The sequence below is a fragment of the Mauremys mutica genome, chromosome 7 (assembly GCF_020497125.1).
Source record: "Mauremys mutica isolate MM-2020 ecotype Southern chromosome 7, ASM2049712v1, whole genome shotgun sequence".
Classification (NCBI taxonomy): Eukaryota; Metazoa; Chordata; order Testudines; family Geoemydidae; genus Mauremys; species Mauremys mutica.
The window spans coordinates 44,083,626-44,105,589 of record NC_059078.1 but is presented as its reverse complement, the minus strand read 5'-3'; the positions used below and the strand labels follow the sequence as shown (position 1 = coordinate 44,105,589).

The following is a 21,964-nucleotide window of genomic DNA, read 5'->3' as shown; positions in this document are numbered from 1 at the left end:
GTGCTGCCAATTATACAAGCCTACAAAAATAAACACTAAGATAAATTGTTCACCCATTCCACAATGTATTGCAATCAATAAGTGATCTTCTGTTGTAACCTTGAGTTACTAATTTGTTATGAGTGTCTAGATCAGTGTTTCTAGAATGTGGCCATCAGGGGCATTTCTTGCAACCACAGCCTCCTGGGCAGTGATGAGGGTGCAAAGCAGTGGTCCCTCTCCCAGGGCCACCAGCAGAGGTTGGACCCTTCCTCCCCGACCTCCCCACAAGACACATATGCTGGAGGAGCAGGCAGCTAGTGAGTTCCCCACCTTCCTGGGGACGGCAGAGTTGGGCTCCAGCCCTGGAGTGGCGGGCAGCAGGCTCTGGCCATGGAGCTGCAACCCCTGGCTGAGGAGCTCACCCCCCTATCCATTGCAGTTGGCCCCTGCCAGCCCACCATGCATTCCCCGGCCCCCTACTTCCCCCCTACCGACCTTCGCATCCAAGGCTTAATTTGTCCCCAGGCTTGCCATGACTAAGTCAGTCTGCTGCCATGAAAAGTGATATTTATATGTTTGTTAATATAACTTTTCAAAGCAGCAGACTTACTAGCTAGCAAGTCTTTTAAAAAAAGCAAAAGAAACAATAAAAAAGACAAGAACCTGCAGAGCACCTTATTTGTGTTTCTATTCTGTTTATGTCCAGTAAAAAATAGGGACAACTGTAAATTATTCTTGAGTCTGCAAAAAGATTTAATAAATTACAATGATTTGGACATGTCTATTTGCATATTTATTTGTTTTTCCTAAAGTTAAGTATTTTAGGAAAAATTGTCCATGCGGCCACCAGCAAGACTTGGTGGCCGCACTTTGAGGCCACCAAAAATTTTGTTGTGAGAACCCCTGGTTCTAGATACTACAGCTGTCTGAGATGGATACAGCACACCCAGCCGCAATGACTGATGGGGTGGGTGGAGAATAGAAGGAATTAGTTAAGCTTTGTTACTTAGAAAAATCCATTGGGGTGAAGGAAAGGGGGAGAAAATGGAAGCAGCTGGAAGATAATGGATCATTTTAGTTGGATTTAAAGAGTCAGTCACAGTCACTCTGTTAGCTAATAAAGCAGAAAATAGCAAGTTAACACATTAAGGGTAAACTCTCAGATAAAGCAAGGAAATTCTGATTTAGTCTACCATAGTGCAAGATTCATCTCATAAATAGGACTACCACATGGAGACCTTATGTATTGCAATACTTAGATACAATAGGGTTACGCGAAGATGCCATCAATAACCTGGCCAGCCAGACTGCTATTGCATGTTAAGGTCTAGGAATCAAACAAGCCTAATGCATGGAAATATTGGAAACACTTCACATTTCATTTTTTAAAATAAACTATACTAGTGTATATTTAGTAATACGCTATGGATTTAAATTAGAACTAAACCACAAATGACCTTGCTTTGTTATGTTTGTTTGCATAATTCATTCACAAATTTCAGGGATTTGCACTGGGTCTCTGGAAAATGAGAGAGGTGTTTAAAAAAAAGAAAATGAAATACTGTACGTCTCTCAGGTTATCTGTTTGATATTAACCTGCCTACATGCCAGGAGTTAAATTAAAGGAGGCTATGGAGGGAAACCCAGAGTTCTCCCTTTTAGGGCTGCCTCTGGTATAAATCTTCAAATACGGTAAGAGAACATCACTGGGAGATGCTACTTTCAGGTGCCAGTAAACTTAGCAGGATTTGTTTTGCCAAGGCTGAGATCATAAAAGACCCTAAGCAGCTAAAATGGTTCCCCTGGCAGAAAAGAAGGGGGAACTGGTCACTGGGATATGAGGCTGACATACAGACTAGGAGAGAAATGGGAGCTGCAAGCAGGCAGTCTTTTTAAGCAGGGCCTCAGCATCTAGTCCTAAAAGGATAGGTAAGATCCATTCAGTTAGGCTGCAGTTATTTTTAGCCTTTCCTCTGTGTGCTTTGTACCTCTGAGGAATGAATAAGTAAGGCTACGATTCTGTCATGGATTCAGTGACTTTCCAGAACCTCTCTGACTTCTTCTGGGCCATCAGCCCTGGGCCACCAGAATAGCTGACCAGCAGCCAGCCCCAGGGCTACAGAAACAGCAGTCGGGGTTGGATCAGCCCCCCCAAAGGCTGGAGCAGCAGCAAGCCCCCTCACTCCTCAGGTATTTCTAGTAAGTCAAGGACAGATTGAGTGGTTCTGTGAATTTGTGTTTATTGTCCACAACCTGTCCCTGACTTTTACTAAAAATACCCATGACAGAAGAAGAAAAAATAGTTACCTCCATTTTCGTAACTGTTGTTCTTTGAGATGTGTTGCTCATGTCCATTCCATTCTAGGTGTGTGCGTACCCACGTGCACAGTTGTCGGAGATTTTTGCCTTAGTGGTATCCATAGGATCAGCTGAGGCGGCCCCCTGAGCGCTGTGCTCATGCGCTGGCATATTAGGTGCCTCCGACCCTATGACTTCTCAGTTCCTTCTTGCCGGCAACTTCAACAGAGGGGTAAAGGAGAGCGGGTAATGGAATGGGCATGAGCAACACAGCTTGAAGAACAACAGTTAGAAAAAGGTAGGTAACTTTTTTCTTCTTCGAGTGCTTGCTCATGTCGATTCCATTATAGATGACTCACAAGCAGTATCCTCGGAGAGGAGCTTGGAGGTTATAGTCTAGTGGCTTGCAGCACTACTCTACCAAAGCCAGCAGTGTCCCAGGTCTGCTGGGTAAGTGCGTAATGGGACGTAAACGTGTGGACAGATGACCAGGTGGCCACCCTATACATGTCCTGGATATGCACCTGGGCTTGGAAAGCTGCCAAAGAGGCTTTCGCCCTGGTTGAGTGGGCAGTTACAATCGCCAGGGGTGGCACTTTTGCCTGATCGAAGCAGCATTGAATGCAGGCAGTGATCCAAAAAGAAATTCTTTGAGCGGACACCAGAAGACTTTGCATCCTGTCGGCCACCGCGACGAACAACTGTGTCAACTTCTGGAATGGCTTGGTCCTTTCAATGTAAAAGGCTAGTGCTCTCCTAACATCTAGGGGATGCAGCCTAGCTTATGCAGCTTTGGGGAAAAAAGACAGGTAAGTAAATGTCCTCACCTGTTTGAAACTGAGAGACCACCCTGGGCATGAAAAACGGGTGTGGCTGCAGCTGGACCTTGTCTTTGTAATAGACCGCATATGGCAGTTCTAAAGTAAGCGCCCTGATCTCAGAGACCCAGTGGGCGGATGTTATTGCAGCCAGGAACGCCATCTTCCAGGAAAGGAGGAGGAGAGAGCAGGAAACCAGAGATCTGAAGGGGGGGTCCCATGAGTTATGACAGCACAAGATTCAGGCCCCAGGGAGGAACAGGGTCCCTGATGTGCAGGTAGAGGCCCTTGAGGACCTGGCAGTCATGTTCTGGGTGAAAACCAACTTACCCTCAAGAAGTGGATGGAAGGCTGAGACAGCAGCCAAGTGAACCTTGATAGATGAAAGGGACAGGCCTTGATGCTCGAGATGCAGAAGGTAGTCCAGGATTAACTGCAGTGAGGCCTGCTCAGGTCGAATGCCTTTATCCAAGGTCCAACAAGTGAACTGCTTCCATTTGACCAGGTAGGTCCGCTCTGGTGGATGGCTTTCTGCTGCCCAACAGGACCTGCTGGACAGTGGCCGAGCACTCCTGCTCCCCTGCACTTAACCATGCAGCGCCAAGCCGTCAGGTGCAGCGCCACCAGGTTCGGATGCAGAAGACTGCCGTGGTTTTGGGACAGCAGGTCCATCCTAAGTGATAGCTGTAACGGAGCAGCCACCAACAGGTCCAGCACCAGGCTAAACCAGTGCGGCACAGCCAAGCCAGCAGCATGAAGATTATCTTCGCCCTGTTCTGTTTGATCTTCATGAGGACTCTGTGAATTAGCGGCACTGGGGGGAAGGCATACAACAGAGCTCCCAACCACGGGAGCAGAAAAGTGTCAGAGAGCGAGCCTCTGTCAATCCCCCAAATCAAGCATTTCCTGTTTTGCCTGGACGCGAACAGGTCCACCCGGGGAATCTCCCACTTCTGGAATATGATGCTGACCATTTCTGGATGGAGGGACCACTTGTTGCAAGATGAGACGGTCCAGCTGAGGTGATATGCCAAAGTGTTCCTGGCCCCAGGTAGGTGTGGAGCTATGAGATGGATGTCGTGTTGTATACAGAAGTTCCAGAGCCTGAGGGCTTCCTAGCAAAGGGCAGACGATCTGGCGCTGCCTTGCTTGTTGATATAGTACATAGCTGCTGTATTGTCCATCAGGACCTGTACCACCCTGCTTTTTATGCGAGGTAGGAAGGCTTGGCAGGCCAGGCAAACTGCTCTGGGCTCCCTGATGTTGATGTGTAGGAAGTGGTGTTGGTGGTCCCATCAACTTCGACTGGTTCTTCAGCGCCAGCAAGGAGGAATGGTGCTGGGCAGATTCCGGCGGTGTGCTGCGCGCCAATGCCAAAGTGCCGGGCATGGAGTCCAATCGAGAGGGCTCTAAAGCAGGATGAAGCACAGCCTCCATGAGGAGGGCCCTCAAGCGAATATCCCGTTCCTTTTCAGTTCGAAGGCAAAAGTTTTTGCAGATCCTGCATTTGTCCTTTCTGTGGGACTCCCCCAAACACTTTAAACAGCTATCATAAGGGTCACTAATAGACATTAGCCGGCTGTAAGATGCGCATGGCTTAAAGACTAGGGAACATGGCATGCCCCGCTCCGAGGTGAAGTCCCAGCCGGGACTCTAACTCTCAGACTACTACTCTAACACTTAACTTAATGGTCTAACTAAGTACCTAACTACTAAAAAACAAAGGAGACAGAACAACGGACTGTAAGAACCACTAACACTCTTGTGATGCAAGACAAGGTGCTCCAACCAACCATCACAGGCGGTAAGAAGGAACTGAGAGGGCGTAGCATCGTCAGTGCCTAATGTACCAGCGCATGAGTGCAACACTCAAGGGGGCGCCACAGTTGACCCTACGGATACCGCTAAGGCAAAAAATCTCTGACAACTGTGCACGGAGGCACTCTCACACCTAGAATTGAATCAACATGAGTAAGCACTCAAAGAAGAATTTAACCTTATGAATAAGTAATGCTTTGTTTCAAAGGCAGTTTGTGTACCTGCAAATGCATGCTGCCAGGGGCTCCTGAAGGGAAACTCTTGCAGGTGCCAAAACCAAATTGGACCTGTGTCATTAACATGGTTGGGAATGAGGGGGCTGCAGCCCAGAGATCCAGTCCTAGAGTGCCTGAACTGTGTGATTTCACCTTTAGTGAGGTGCAGGAAGCCAGGCCTGTCACTTAAGAGATGCATTTGAGAAATAATAGAAGGGGCGCTAGGCACAGTTGGCCCTCCAGCTGTGACAGTGTCCAATCAATGATAACCACTGAGATTCCACTGGGTATATCATATATGCTATGTCAAGAAGAGTGCCAATATTGTGCCAATATTCAAAAAGGCCAAGTCTGTTGATGACCCTGATGACTTACCTGACATCAGTCCCAGGCAAAATAAGGGAAAAGCTGATACAAGATTCTATTAATAAAAAATATGAATATATTTAATTCTGACAGTTTTAGGGAAAACAGATCTCAAGCAAACCTGATGTACTTCTTTGAAGTGCAAAGATAAATGCATTGATGCAATATTGACTTTTGTAAGGCATTTGACTTAATACCACACAACATTTAATTAAAAAATTAGCACTATACAAGATCAGTCACGCACATGTTAAATGGATTAAGAACTGACTAAACAGATCTCAGGAAGCAGTAGTCAGTGGGGGATCACTGAATGGGGGGTGTTTCTATTGGCATTCCACAGGGACTGGTACCAAGTCCAATGCTAATCAACATTTTCATCATGACCTGGAAGTATAAAATCACTATTAAGATTTGCACATCATAAAGATTGGTTGAATGGCAAATAATGAAGACAGGGAAGTCGTATAGAATTATCTGGATTGCTTGGTAAGCTGAGCCCAAACATTTAATACAGCCAAATGCAAGGTACATCTAGGAACAAAAATGCAGGCCATATTTACAGAATGGTGATTGTGTCCTGGAAAGCAATGACTGAAAAGGATTGTGGGATCACAGAAGACAAGCAACTCAACATGAGCTCCCTGTGCGATGCTGTAGGAAAAAGGATTAAATGCGATCCTTGTATAAACAGAGGAAGGAGATTTTCTCTCTATATATACAGCACTGGTGAGACTGATCCTGGAATACTGTGTACAGTTCTGGCATCCACATATTTGAAAGGATGCTGAAAAATTAGGGATGTCCAAGAAAAAGCCACAAAAATGGCTCAAGAATTGGGGAAAACACCATACAGTGAGACAGACTGACAGGTGACTTAATTATAGTCAATAAGTACCTTCATGAGGAGGAAATACTGGGTGCTAAAGGGCTCTTCAATCTAGCCGAGAAAAGCATAGCGAGAACCAGTGGCTGGAAGCTGAAGGCAGACAAAGTCAAATTAGAAATAAAGCACAACTTTTTAAGTGAGGACAATTATCGATTGGAATAAACTATCAAGAGAAGTGGTGGATTCTCAATATCTTAATATCTTTAAATCAAAACTCAATGCTTTTCTGGAAGGTATGCATCAGTCAGATTCAAGTTCAGCTGTCATTTAGCTGTAGGTCAGACAGTACATCAGTATGTTGAAATAGGTTGCCATATCTAAAGCCTAGAGAAACACGGTTAATCAAACAATAATGCATGCAGATCTTTTCCATGCTTATATAGCTTAGGAACCATTGAAAGAGTACTGGTTTATGATCCAACTATATCCATCTCATATAAAAGATAATTTTCCATACGTTAAGAACCACCATACAGTAAGATGCTCAAGGTTGCAATCTCATGTCTTTGAAATAACTTAAAAATATCATTTCTAGAGCTGAAAAGTCAGGATAATTTGCTATCCTACTTTCAGAATTTTTACAACTTGTCATAGCAGAGCACTAAACTATATTTGACCTCTCTGTAATATTGCTATTAAGAATTGACAAGAAAAAATGACTGAACATTTAGGTAGAAGGTAAAGTTTTAATAACAAGGTGTGTTAGTTCAGAGTTCCTTATGTTCAGAGCCAGCATTAATGTAAAACACTTGTTAAAAAGTGACATTCATCTAGGTTAACCAGTATGCTGTTAATGAAAAAATCTTTTCAGAGCTATAATGGATTATGAAATCCAGTGTCACTTTTGTGAAATACCAGAAAGCCACAGCTAAAATAACTGAGCCTGGAATATAAGAAACAACTTATTCTGAAGTTTGAAGAAAATTATTCCTTTTCTGCAAACATGAGGTAGAAATTATACTGATGACTCATTTTGAAAACACTGTCCAACATTAGTTTGTGATCCATTATTTTCATTATGGATTTTTAAGCACTGAACTCATTTGTGTTGGGTAAAGCATCCAAAAGGAGTCAGTCCAAAAGTGAGTATTTAAAAGATTTGATAAACATTTATTTGAGTTATATCAGCATCTTATCTGAGAGTAAAGACTACAAGATAAGCATACTCCCATTTGGTCACTTTCTTTTGAAAAACGTACTATTTCATTTGAGTCAATATGTATCACAGTGAAAAAGCTTACTTTGAAAACTTTTAGAGATTTAGCTTGTGGATTCATGTGTGGTGTACAGTATATTAAGTCACTGATTCGCACAGTAAGAATTCTGGCCACAGATATACTGGGGCAATCTAAATACTAATAATTTTAAAGTCTGCTGAACTGCTTAATCCATAATGGGTCATTGGAGTCCAAGTAACCTGAGATTGGGGGACTATCATGATCATCTAATCTGACCTCCTGCACATGGCAGGCCACACAACCCCACCCACCCAACTCCTGTAACAGGCCCATAACCTCTAGCTGTGTTACTGAAGTCCTTAAATATTGATTTAAAAACCTCAAATTACAGAGAATCCACCATTTACTCTAATTTAAACCTGCAAGTGACCTGTGCCTTAAACTGCAGAGGAAAGTGAAACCCCCCCAGAGGTTCTGTCAATCTGATCTGGGAGAAAATTCCTTCCTGACCCCAAACATGATGATTAGCTAGACCCTAAGCATATGGGTGAGACCCACCAGACACATACCTGGGAAACAATTTTATCTCTAGTAACTCAGAGTCCTCCCCATTTAGAATCCCACCTCCAGCCACTGGAGATATTTGCTAATAGCAGTTGTGGATTGGGCATATGCCATTGTAGGCAATCTCATCAGACCCTCCCCTCTATAAATTTATATCAAGCTCACTCTTGAAACACGCTAGATTTTTCGCTCCTACTCTTCCCTGTTGAAAACTGTTCCAGAATTTCACTTCTCTGATGGTTAGAAACCTTTGCCTAATTTCAAGCTTAAACTTATTGATGGCCAGTTTATAACCATTTGTTCTTGTGCCAGCATTGACCCTTAACTTAAATAATTCCCCTCCCTTCCTACTGTCTATCCCTCTGATACATTTATAGAGAGCAATCATAACTCCCCTTTGCCTTCATTTTGTTAAGCTAAACAAGCTAAGCTCCTTAAGCCTCCTCTCATGAGGTAGGTTCTCCATTCCTCTGATCATCCTAGTAGCCCTTCTCTGTATCTGTTCCAGTTTGAATTAATCTTTCTTAAACGTGGGAAGTCAGAACTGCAAACAGTATGCTGGATGAGGTCTCACCAGTGCCTTGCACAATGGTAACATCACTTCACTATCTCTACTGCAAATACCTCGCTTGAGGCATTCTAGGACTGCATTAGCCTTTTTCATGGCCATATCAAATTTGTGGCTCAGTCATTTTGTGATTGACCCATACACCCAGGTGTCTCTCCTCCGTTGCTTCCAGTTGGTAATGCATGACTTTGCACTCTGCACTATTAAATTTCATCTCATTTCTATTACTCCAGTTTTCACAGTTATCAAATCTTCTTGTATGATATTCCGGTCCTCTTCCATATTGCCAATACCTCCCAACTTTGTCTCATCTGAAAATGTTATTATGGCCAAGGGCATTAATGAAAATAAGAGTGGCCCAAGACCAATCTGACAGTCCACCTTTCAGCATCACCCACTGCAGTCTCCTCTTTAACTTCTTCCTTCCCCACCTTTCAATTTCCATATTAATTCCCATCTTCTCCAGTTGAACTAAATTTTCCTGCCACTGTCCTAAAGCCCCTCAGTACTCATACCTAGATTATCTTTAATCTCCACCCATCCTCAGTGTTTAGCGGTCCCACTTCTTCATTCCTTTTTTGTTTTTATTTATATGGCTAAAGAATCATTTAGTATTGATTTTAATTCGCTTTGCAAGGTTCAACTCTGTTTGGCTTTTGGCAAGTGTCCCTTTATCCCTACACTTCCTGACCTCCAAGAGGTAGTTTTCCTTGTTGATCCATCTCCTCTTCCATTCCTTCTAGTCTTTCTGCTTTTTCTTAATAACTTGTTTGAGATGCTTGTTCATCTGAAATAGTTTAGCCTGATTTCAAAGGCTGTGGAATTCATTCATCTTATTAATTACAAATCCAGGCAAGATCAACAGTGACAAAAGATTACCGGATAGTACTGACTGGGTCCATGTGAAATGAGTTAGTATTTTCAACCCAGCTCCCCACAGACAGATGTCCACACCACAACTATCACTATTCAGATGTCAAACAATAAATGTGTATGGAGAAAGAAAAGACGGTTACTCTCCTTTGTAACTGTTGTTCTTCGAGATGTGTTGCTCATATCCATTCCAATTAGGTGTGCACGGCTTGTGTGCACGTTCATTGGAAGATTTTTACCCTAGCAACACTCAGTGGGTTGGCTGGGCACCCCCTGGAGTGGCGCTGCTATGGCACCGGATATATACCCCTGCTGACCCATCCGCCCCTCAGTTCCTTCTTGCCGGCTACTCCGACAGTGGGGAAGGAGGGTGGGTTTGGAATGGATATGAGCAACACATCTCGAAGAACAACAGTTACAAAAGTGAGTAACCGTCTTTTCTTCTTCGAGTGCTTGCTCATATCGATTCCAATTAGGTGATTCCCAAGCCTTACCTAGGCGGTGGGGTCAGAGTGAGATGTTGCAGAATGCAAAACTGCTGAGCCAAAGGCTGCATCATCTCTGCACTGTTGGACCAGTGCATAATGTGAGGCAAAGGTGTGGACCGAGGACCAGGTAGCTGTGTGACATATCTCCTGGATGGGAACGTGAGCCAGGAAGGCAGCAGAAGAAGCCTGAGCCCTGGTGGAATGTGCAGTGAGGTGGCGCGATGGAACATGGGCCAAGTCACAGCAGGTGCGGATGCACGATGGCACCCAAGATGAAATCCTCTGGGAGGAGACAGTTAGGCCGTTCGTTCGGTCTGCCACTGTGACGACGAGTTGGGGCGTTTTACGAAAGGGCTTTGTCCGCTCGATATAAAATGCGAGCGCCCTACGGACGACTAGAGAGTGCAATTGTTGCTCCCTTCGCGATGAGTGTAGCTTCGGAAAGAAGACCGGAAGGAAGATATCCTGGTTGATATGAAAGGCCGACACCACCTTAGGGAGGAAGGCCGGATGTTGTCGCAACTGCACCTTGTCCTTGTGAAACACAGTATACGGTGGGTCCACCGTGAGAGCCCGAAGCTCAGAGACTCGTCTGGCCGATGTAATGGCTACGAGGAAAACTGTCTTCCAGGACAGGTATAGCAGCGAGCAGGTTGCCAGTGGCTCGAATGGGGCAGTCATAAGTCTGGTTAGAACCAGGTTGAGGTCCCAGGTTTGGGTGGGACGGCGAACTTGGGGGTATAAGCGCTCCAAGCCCTTGAGGAACCTAGAAACCATAGGGTGCGAGAATACGGGGCGGCCACTCTCCCCTGGGTGGAAGGTAGAGATGGCTGCCAAGTGTACCCTCAATGATGACACCGCCAGACCCTGCTGTTTGAGAGACCAGAGGTAATCCAAGATGGAATGGATCGGGACCTCGGTGGGAGTAACATTGTGCGTTTCGCACCAGCAGGAGAAACGCCTCCACTTGGCCAGATATGTTAACCGAGTGGAAGGTTTCCTACTACCCAGAAGTACCTGTTGTACCGAGGCAGAGCAACGTAACTCGGATCAGTTTAGCCACACAGCAGCCATGCTGTGAGGTGCAGGAATTGCAGGTCTGGGTGGTGAAATCTGCCATGATCCTGCGTTATGAGGTCTGGGCGAAGAGGCAGGGGAATCGGGTTGGCTATCGACAGGTCTAGCAACATGGTGTACCAGTGCTGCCTGGGCCACGCTGGAGCTATCATGATCAGGTGCGCTCTGTACCCGCAGAGTTTTAGCAGGACCCTGTGAACCAGCGGGAACAGTGGAAAAGCGTACAGCAGATGGCTCGTCCACGGCATCAGAAAAGCATCCGAGATCGAGCCCGGAGAGAGGCCTTGGAATGAGCAGAACGTCTGGCACTTCCTGTCCTTGCGAGAAGCGAAGAGGTCTATGCGGGGAAAGCCCCACTTCCAGAAAACGAAATGGATAACGTCCGGACGAATCGACCACTCGTGAGACAGGAAGGATCTGCTGAGGTGATCCGCCAGAGTGTTCCGGACCCCTGGGAGAAAGGACGCTACCAGGTCTATCGATTGGGCTATGCAGAAGTCCCAGAGCTGGATAGCTTCCTAGCAAAGAGGGGAGGACCGTGCTCCTCCCTGCTTGTTTATGTAATACATGGCCGTTGTGTTGTCTGTGAACACAGACACAACGGCCTTGTAGGTGCTGCTGAAACGCTTGGCACGCAAGGCGGACTGCTCTCAGCTCTCGGACATTGATGTGCAAGGCCCGCTCTTGAGCTGACCAAAGGCCCTGAGTGCGAAACTGAGCAAGGTGAGCACCCCAGCCGAGAGATGAGGCATCCGTCGTCAGGGACACCGAGGGGTGAGGTGAATGGAACGGCATCCCTGCACACACCAGGGAGGGCGTCAACCACCAGTCGAGGGAGCCTAGGATGCTCGGGGGGATCGTGACGATCATGTCTATGCTGTCTCTGCTTGGGTGGTACACCGAGGTGAGCCACGATTGGAGTGGACGGAGGCGAAACCTGGCATGTTTGGTTACGAACGTGCAGGCAGCCATGTGACCCAGGAGACCTAGGCAAATGCAAGCCAAAGTTGTCGGGAAGTTCCGTAGACCTTGTATAATTGTTACCATCGCCTGAAACCGAGGCTGAAGTAAGCAGGCTCTTGCGAGATTGGAGTCCAGGATGGCCCCAATGAATTCTATTCTCTGTGTGGGAATCAGAGTGGATTTCTCTATATTGATCATCAGGCCTACGCGCAGGAATAGGTCCTTGACGATGCCCACATGATGGGTAACTTGGGTCTCAAAGGTCCCTCGAATGAGCCAATCGTCTAGATATGGAAAAACGTGTATCCGATGGCGGCGGAGGGAGGCGGCGACTACAGCCATGCACTTTGTGAATACTCTTGGGGCTGTAGAGAGGCCAAACGGAAGGACCGTAAACTGGAAATGTTGATGGTTGGCCACCAACCGGAGGTACCGTCTGTGTGGAGGATAAATGGCGACGTGAAAATACGCGTCCTTCATATTGAGGGCGGCATACCAGTCTCCGGGATCCAAGGATGGGATGATGGTCCCCAGGGATACCATGCGGAATTTCAGCTTTATCATGAACTTGTTGAGTTCCCGTAGGTCTAGGATAGGTCTGAGACCTCCCTTTGCCTTGGGGATTAGGCAAACCCCTTGCCCCTTTCATCCTTTGGTACCTCCTCTATAGCTCCAATGGCGAGGAGCATCCGCACCTCTTGCAAGAGGAATTGCTCGTGAGAGGGGTCCCTGAAGAGGGACGAGGACGGAGGGTGGGAGGTGGGGGGCGAAATAAACTGGAGGCAGTAGTAAAAGGGAGGGAACGGATCCTGGGTAATAACTGGTACGCCGTCCTCGGGCATGCCTTCAAAAGTTTGGCTTTGGCCCCGCTGGTGGTTTAGAGGGACCCTGATTTTTGGCCCCCTTGGGGCCCTGACTGATGCCTATGACTGCCTCGGCCACGCCTTCTGCCAAAGTCCTGTCTTTGTCTAGGTGCAGGGTAAGGGCGGTGAGGCTGGGGACAGAAAGGCCGGCGCTGAGTCACCAGCATGAGCATGCCGAGAGAGCACATAGTGACCTTGCTGTCCTTTAGGCTTTGCAGCCTAGGGTCATTTTTTTCAGAGAACAGGCCTTTGCCATCGAAGGAAAAGTCCTGTATAGTATGCTGCAGCTCCGGGGGAAGGCCCGACACCTGGAGCCATGAAATGTGCCTCATGGCAACACCCAAAGCCAGAGTTCTGGCAGCGGAGTCAGCTGCATCCAACGAGGCCTGGAGGGAAGTTCTAGCCACTTTCTTCCCTTCTTCCAGGAGGGTGGCAAACTCCTGACGGGAGTCCTGGGGAAGCAACTCCGTAAATTTGCCCACCGCCACCCAGGTGTTGCAATTGTAGCGGCTAAGCAGGGCTTGCTGGTTTGCTACGCGGAGTTGCAGAGCCCCTGCCGAGTACACCTTACGGCCCAGTAAGGCCATTCGCCTAGCCTCCTTCGATTTAGGGGCTGGTGCCTGCTGGCCATGGCGTTCCCTCTCATTGACAGACTGGACGACAAGGGAGCAAGGGGGAGGCTGTACATATAGGTACTCGTACCCACTGGAGGGTACCATGTACTTGCGTTCGACTCCCCTGGCCGCAGGCGGGATAGAGGCTGGAGACTGCCAGATGGTATCCGCATTGGCTTGGATCGTCCGAATCAACGGTAGGGCCACTCTAGTGGGGGCGTCAGACGACAGAATGTATACGACCAGATCCTCTATCTCCGAGACTTCCTCCACTTGGAGGTTCATATTGAGTGCCACCCATCTCAGGAGGTCCTGATGGGCCCTCAAGTCAATTGGAGGAGGGCCCGAGGAGGATGTTCCTGCCACCGCCTCATCTGGGGAGGAGGAAGAAGAAAGGCCGGGGACAAGCGGGTCCTGCGTGGGCTCGTGCTCCTGGACGACCTCCTGTTCCGGTGGGATCTGGGAGTCTGGTGGCTGAACCGGGGCTTCCTCCGTACCGGTCGGAGGGGGACGGCTAACTGTCGCCTCTGGCACCTGGTGCTCTGACAGAACAGAGCGAGATGGGATCACAGGTACGCCTTGGGCCTGGTGGTACGCCCAAGGTGTCCAGAATGACCACTGATGGGGGCCAGGGTCCTGGGCCTGGGGCTCCTAGAAGACTCTGGTGGGCACATCCAAATCACGGTCCTGCACGTATGAACTGTCCGCGTGGGACGACACTGATGCATGTCTGGATGGCCATGGAGGAGTTGAAAAGCCCTGGGCAGAGTCTCCCTCTCCAGCTGACATCGCTCGACGCGGCACCGGGGATCGGTACCGGGAGGCATACCGGTACCAGGAGCGAGAATGGGACCTGCGACCAGAGCGGTGCCGGGAGGTCGACCGAGATCTCAAGGCTCGATGTCGGGAGTGGCTACGGGAGTCATGGTGCCTGGAGTGGTGCCGGGAGCTGGATCGGTGCCGAGTGTACCGGGCCAGTGAACGGGACGCTGACCGGTGCCGCAAGTACGACCGGTACCGAAATGGAGAACGGTGCCGGGACTGCGAGCGGCGTCGGGACCTGGATCGGCAACAGGACTGAGAACGTCTGCGGGACCGCAATCGTGAACCGTGCCGCTCTGCGGTGCCAACAGAGGGTGGTCTGATCAAGGCAGGCTTGCCGATCGACTGTATAACCCACACCGGCAGTGCCGGGGGTTGAAGCAGCGCAGATTCCGTCATTGCAATCAACTCCCTCACCGTGGAAAATGTCTCCAGTGTGGAGGGAATAGTGAGCTCAACCACAGCTCGCACCGGGGATGTTTCAGGCACCGGACTCGACGGCTCTTGCGTGGCCGGAATCGACGGTGCCAATATTGTCGGTGCCACGGCAGGTATCGGTGCCGGGCGGTCCGACTTAGTATAGCGCTCGGGCTGCGGAGCAGGCGGCTCGGACGCAGCAGGAGTCTTGTGCCTCTTCGCCCTCGGGGAGAGGATTGGTGCCGAGCGGACTTCGGTGCCGGCGACAGCTGGTGCCGAGAGGCCTTGGCGGTACCGGCGCGATCCGGTGCCGAGGGAGCGCTTCTTGAAGACTGTCCAGCGCTCGGTGCCCAAGGCGGAGGAGTAAGAGCTGCCTCCATCAGGAGCTGCTTGAGACGAAAGTCCTGCTCCTTTTTTGTTCTCGGCTTAAAGGCCTTACAAATGCTGCACTTATCTGTTAGGTGAGATTCCCCGAGGCACTTAAGACAGGAGTCGTGGGGATCTCTTGTCGGCATCGGCTTGTGGCAGGCTGAGCACAGTTTGAAACCCGGTGAACCGGACTTAGGCCCCGGCACCGGGTGCGGGGAAGGGGATAATCCCCGAACTCCTCTGAACTATAGACACTAACTATACTACAAATGAATAAAGTTAACTACAACTATATAAATCTGAACTATATACACAAGAATTAACGAGAGAACTACAAGTAGCTAGGGAAGTGGAGGTCAGCTAAGCTGCGCTCCACTGTTCCAACGACCGACACGGGCGGTAAGAAGGAACTGAGGGGCAGATGGGTCGGCAGGGGTATATATCCGGTGCCATAGCGGCGCCACTCCAGGGGGCGCCCAGCCGACCCACCGAGTGTTGCTAGGGTAAAAATCTTCCGAACGTGCACACGGCGCGCGCACACCTAATTGGAATCGATATGAGCAAGCACTCGAAGAACAACCTTTTCACTCCTTGAATTAGTTCTTCAGTTCAGAGTTGAAGTACATTGACTACTGTAATGTGGAGAAAGCTTGCATTGCTGCTTCTCAGCTTATAGTAGTTGTGTGAATAACTTAAACTTCAACTTCTGACACAAGAAGTCAGGCACTTTTCCCAAACACTGCATTCACTTAAATATTCTGCTAAATAAAATATTACAATAACACTTGTGCTCCATCACTTGGCAAAGTAACGCTTTCCTCTCAGTAAGATTACTACCAATTCATTCTTCTCACTATCGCTACAAGAAAAGCAGTAACAAAAGCAGACACTGCCAGCAAATGGGTAAAGAGGTAGTTTGCCATTGCATTCCCTTATCCCATTTACTTCTTTAGGCAGACTTAGATAATCCAATTATCCCACAGTTTCTATGCGCCCACAATAACTTAAATCAGTGCACAGAAGGAGGAAGAGAAAGGACAACAGAAATATGAACACTAATTCCAGACACAAAGTGTAAAATATGACCTAACAGTAACTGCTGAATAGTATTAACGCCCTTCACATGACTGATCCTTTGTGAGTTGAAGTATTTAACTCTGAGAATTCACATTTTTTCACTTCATGGACATAGATCGGTTGAACTCCTGTTACTGAAACATATGCTTTTCTAGAGCGAACAAAACACTTAGTCTCCCTAGAAAATGTCCTAATAGTGCAATAAAGCATATTGATGGTAGACTGTTAGGCATTCTTACATTGTTTAGCCAACTGCTCAACTACTATAACAATGTTTTCAGTATTCAGAAGAACACAACCCAGCAGTACATGAGTGGATCATGCTTTGCTCTTACAGTAGAAGCATGTGTGGTGGAGGCATCACTTCCAGGCAATGGTTGTTACTCTACTATTCATCTGTAATGGGGTCTAAGTTTTCATTGTATAAAAAGCATTGAACTTAAAGAATGTTTTGTTTCAGGAACACCTTTTTAATTAACAATGTCCACTAAGTGGCTTTATCATAACAGAGCATTTAAAGGCAGGAAAAGCAATGCCACTAGTGTATCTACCTTCCTCTTCTCATTTGTTCCCAAATGCCAAGTGGACATTAAAGAACAGAAATTGACACAAACCTACCTCTGAGAGGGAAACTTTGGTTTTTTATTCTTTATGTATGCACTTTTAGTGGTTTATTTTACTATACATAGCTAACCCTCTCAGCTGATCAATGATCCCCTCCCCAGGTGGAAGAGTAGACCTAGACTCCTCTCCTGGCCAAAAAGAGGCGGTGGAAACTCTTTACAAGTCTGACCCAGGAAATGAACTCTCTTTGGAAAGCCTTCAGCAGAGCAAGATAGATTGGGACCAGGGGTGGGGAGGAGGGGGTTGGGTTGCATGGTGAGTTGTAAGGTGACCAACTTTTCAAAAAGCAAAAGCAGGACACATGCAGAAGCCCTGTCCCCTCAATGGCCTTGCCCCAATCCCTCCTCTTCCCCCAAGGCCTAACCCCCTGCTCCTCCTCTTCCCTCCAAAGTCCTACCCTCCTGGTCAGAAGCCAGAGCCGGATCATGGTAAGAGCCGCCCGGGGAGCCCCGGTCATTGTGGGGAGCCCCGGATCCCACACCTGCCCTGAGAACAGCCCCTGGCCTGTGTCCTTGTTCCCCCCGGGGTGCAGGGCCCAGCCAGGAGGAGGGTCTGGGGCTCCCCACAGAGAGCCCGGGCAACTCTTACTACTGCTTCTGGCCAGGGGGCAGGGACTTGGGGGGGGGGGGGAGGGAGAAGAGGGAGAGGAGGAGCAGGGCCTTGTAACAATAGGGGGATAAGGCCCACCTCAGCCCCCGCACCACACCAGGCAGAGGCTAGCACCGCCCCTGAGCATTGGGCAGGTGCAGAGTGGTGCCACAGTGAATCACAGACAAATGCTGTCCCGGAGTCATTCAGCCTGGGGACCTGAACTTGAATTCTGCATTTCCAGACTGTCCCATCCAATTTGGGATGGGTGGTCATCCTAGTGAGCTGGGAACAGAGCACAGAGAAGCAGGCTGCAGGGAGGCTGAGGAGATGCATACAGAACTGGAAGCTGACCAAGGCAGCAAGAGCTGAGGAACCACATGTGGAGTAGGCTGTGAGTGGCAAACATTCAGGAGGAAGGCCTGTTCCGAGCTTTGAGGGGGAAGCAGCAGAGAGATACAGTTCCCACCTCGGGTAAATATACACACACTAAATCAAGCAGAATACCTATGCAGGGGATCAGGTGGGACTGTACTCAAGCAACAAGCCCAAGCTGCCATGGCCACACTGCTGTTTGATGGGTATGTCTACTTTGAAATTAGAAGCCCATGGCTTGCCCGTGCCAGCTGAAAACAGAGTACAGTAACTCCTCACTTAACATTGTAGTTATGTTCCTGAAAAATGCAACTTTAAGTGAAACAATGTTAAATGAATCAAATTTTCCCATAAGATTTAATGTAAATGTGGGGGGTTAGGTTAGGTTCCAAGGAAATTTTTGGGGGGCAGACAAAAGGCATTATATACTGTACAGTACTGTACTGTGATTGGAAAGTGCTCCTGGCTTACTCCACACAGGCATAGCCTTCTGCAGGCAAGGACGCTAGGAAGCATCTTGCCACAACAGCGGCAGCTTCCCCGGAGAAGAACTGGCTTGGACTTTGCCGGGAATGCTCCAGGCCCGCCTCTTCCTGTCCCCGTTCTACTCCAGGCCCACCTCTTCCCACTCCACCTCCTCTCCAGAGCATGCCATATCCCTCCTCCCCAAAGTCCTAAGCGGATGCAGGGCTTCCTCACTCCTGCCCCTCCCTCCCAGAGAGTCCTAAGCGCGAAGTGTGGGAGGGAGGGGGAGGAGCGGAGAATCCCCACACCTCTACTCCTCCCTCTACCTCCCAGAAAATCCTAAGCACCGCTAAACAGCTGTTTGGCGGTGCTTAGGACTTTCTCGGAGGGAGGGAGGGGAGCGGAGATGTGGCACTTCCCTACTCCTCTCCCTCCCTCCCAGAAAGTCCTAAGTGCCACCAAACACCTGTTTGGTGGGGAAGCGCTGGGAGGGAGGGGGAGGAGATAGAGAAGTGGAACTTGTGCAATGCTCCCTTGTAAAGTCGCTGCTCTTCCACAGAATCTTACAAGCAGGCAGCTAAACGACACTGTAAGGGAGCATTGCACAACTTTAAATGAGCACGTTCCCTAACTGAGCAGGGACGTAACATTGAACCAACGTTAAGCGGGATGACGTTAAATGAGGAGTTACTGTATACTGATTAGAGAAGTGCATCTTGGTTCAAAGGATCTGTTTCACATTCACAGTTACAGGACGCAAAATTTTCAATTTGGAGAAATTTTTTTGACATGCAATGATTTAAGATTTAGGGATGCAAGAGAGGACAAAAAGTATGCTTACACTTAAAAAGGATTAGATTTTCATCTGTAAATGTTGGAAAACTGATTTTGCTGCACAAACGGGTGAAAAAATATTTCCATCAAGGAAGGGACATATGACTCTTTAGCGTATCTGGCATGTAAATATCTTGCGACGCCTGCTACAAAAGTGCCATGAGAACACTTGTTCTCACTTTCAGGTGACACTGTAAACAGGAAGCAGGCAGCATTATCTCCTGCAAATGTAAACAAACCTGTTTGTCTGAGCAATTGGCTGAACAAGAAGTAGGACTGAGTAGATTCACAGACTAAAATTTTACATTGTTTTATTTTTGAACGAAGATTTTTTGTACATAATTCTACATTTGCAAGTTCAACTTTCATGAGAAAGATTGCAGTACAGTACTTGTATAAGGTGAATTGAAAAATATTTGTTTTGTTACAGTACAAATACTTGTAATAAAAAATAAATATAAAGTGAGCACTGTACACTTTGTATTCTATGTTGTAACTGAAATCAATATATTTGAAAACGTAGAAAACATCAAAAAATATTAAACAATAGAATACCATTTATTTGACAGCTCTACTTAAAACCCATAATTTTGCATAACTGAAAATTTAAAGTAAAAATTGAAACATATTTAACATATTGATATTATACATCAGAATTATAGGAAAATAAAAATGTAATTCGGCCAAGTCTCAGTATACTTCACATGTAAGGTGGTATTTGATGTCTACTGCTTTTAATGAAAAATTTATCTAGATTCATGGCTATATTACTATACAAATGTACAAAAAAATAGAAGTTGGGAGAACACAGGAAAAGTATAATGCAGCTAAACCACCACACAGAACTGGTTACACAAACGGGAAAAGGGAAGTTACTAGAGACCTGACATCCCAATCAATGAACTTAAAAACCTATTTCTGGCAAACTGTAGAATTACAGCAAATTTGCATGATGTAATATGAAGAAATAAAATGAACAGAAGAATTACTGAGCAGCTCAACCAGCACTATAAAAATCTAACAAAATTCCATTTCCTATTCTGAGTGAAAAAGCATCATTGTGTAAAGTGAATATGCATTCAGTACTTGATTTTACTAGATGTTTGGTTCATACTAAGCCTGGCAACTTCCAGAAGGCTATTTTCATTAGAAATACGGTATTAACTATTCACACTACTCCTAGTAAGAATGATACACAAATTGCTTGTGAAGTTATGAAAATGTCCAATGACTAACACTGAATAAGGGACTTCCTAAAGGAAATGCAGGTAGCCTTACATACAAAAACCAGGGCTAATTGTTTTCAAAATAACACTATAGTAAAATGACACAAGGCTTTGCCTAAGGAAAGGAAGGCTAAACCAGGCTTGCTCTACGTTTTGTGAATTAGGAAGACCTAATATCCCCTACTCCACGTAGAGCTTTTAATTCTTGGCTCCTCAGAATGAAAGATCCAAGATAACTGGTGTGCTGAAAAACTATGTAAGCACAGTACTATGCATGGGTCAATCTCAAATGCAAGTCAATAAGCGCTTCAAACAAGTTCAATAGCTATTCAATATGATCCTGCTGCCTTGCAAAGATGCTGTGAAAGTTTCAGCCCAGGCACAAAAATCTACTTGCTTACCCTTCATCATTGTTGATAATTGCAATTCCCCGGCCCCACACACACACTAATTAAGGTATTTCACTTGTTCATTACAAAACTAATTACCTAGTTAAATAGAAATTTGTACAGCAGTAGGTAACAGAGGTAGTTATACAAACATAAATATAAGGAATTAGTTTTATGTGTAGTATATACCTGACAAAATTATTTGTAGGCCACTTTAAACTGGTAAATTTCTTCAATTAAAGAATGTAGCAGATTTTTTTGAGAACCATCTGTCAATCGATAGAAAGTTGTGGACCTTCTATTTAGCTGTCATGGAAATTGCTTTACTTGTTAGTGCTTCCAGCTGTTCTAACAGTTTTTCCTGGCACCTGTATTACTATTGCACTAACTGGGAGACTCACCACCTTATGTCTGTTGACAGATGGAGCTCAATCTGCCAATTCCCAAAAATGTTTAATAAAGGGGCAGCCTACCACATATGGTTGAAATCCGAGCATGCTATTCTCTCCGCAGCAGAAGTTACCCATATTGAAGATTATTTGAATTAACTAATTCTGTACAAAATTTGATACGGAGTTATCTGGCAATTGGTAAAAATAGAAATATTGTTAATATGTGTAAACATTTTATGCTAGAATTCTTCAAAGGAGGAAATTAAGGAACTTTTGCCAAGCAGTAACATGAGCTGCCAGCTGGACAGAAGTTTGCTGAGAGAAGATAAGAGTTGGAGGCTATTCTTTTAGCTATGGAGTAATTAGTACAAATATTCAGGTTCATTAAACTGTTGTAACGATGCATCATTTCTAAAAATAGAATGAGTGACCCAGGAACACTACAGGAAGGATTCAAACATTTACTTTAGAATATATTCTAAATAAGACACCTTACTTTAAGTCATGTGGTAAAACTGAACTTTGCAATACTTATGCCAGAAGCTGGTTTCATATGTACAGGAAAGAATGAAGGCCCTTAGAATGGGGAATAGGAGAGACAAGACAAAGTCACTTCATTAGTCACTTTCAGACATCTAGTGAGCAAATTAGTACCGTAAATTGCATTTAAGATTGCCCTACCATTAACTCTGCATTTTGCTAGCATGAAGTAATTTCCATACATTTTTAAGTTTATAATTTTTTAAACACACAGTAGAAGACTTTCCGAAAAAGGTAGTTTTCAGAAAGAATCTCAAAACTTGGCCAAGAAA

At 46.5% G+C, this 21,964-nt stretch overlaps 1 protein-coding gene across 2 annotated transcripts in view; it reads right to left on the bottom strand.

Moving 5' to 3' along the window:
- Positions 1–21,964, bottom strand: part of LOC123374072 (store-operated calcium entry regulator STIMATE-like) — a 92,974-nt gene that overhangs the window by 42,185 nt on the left and 28,825 nt on the right. The window lies entirely within an intron of this gene.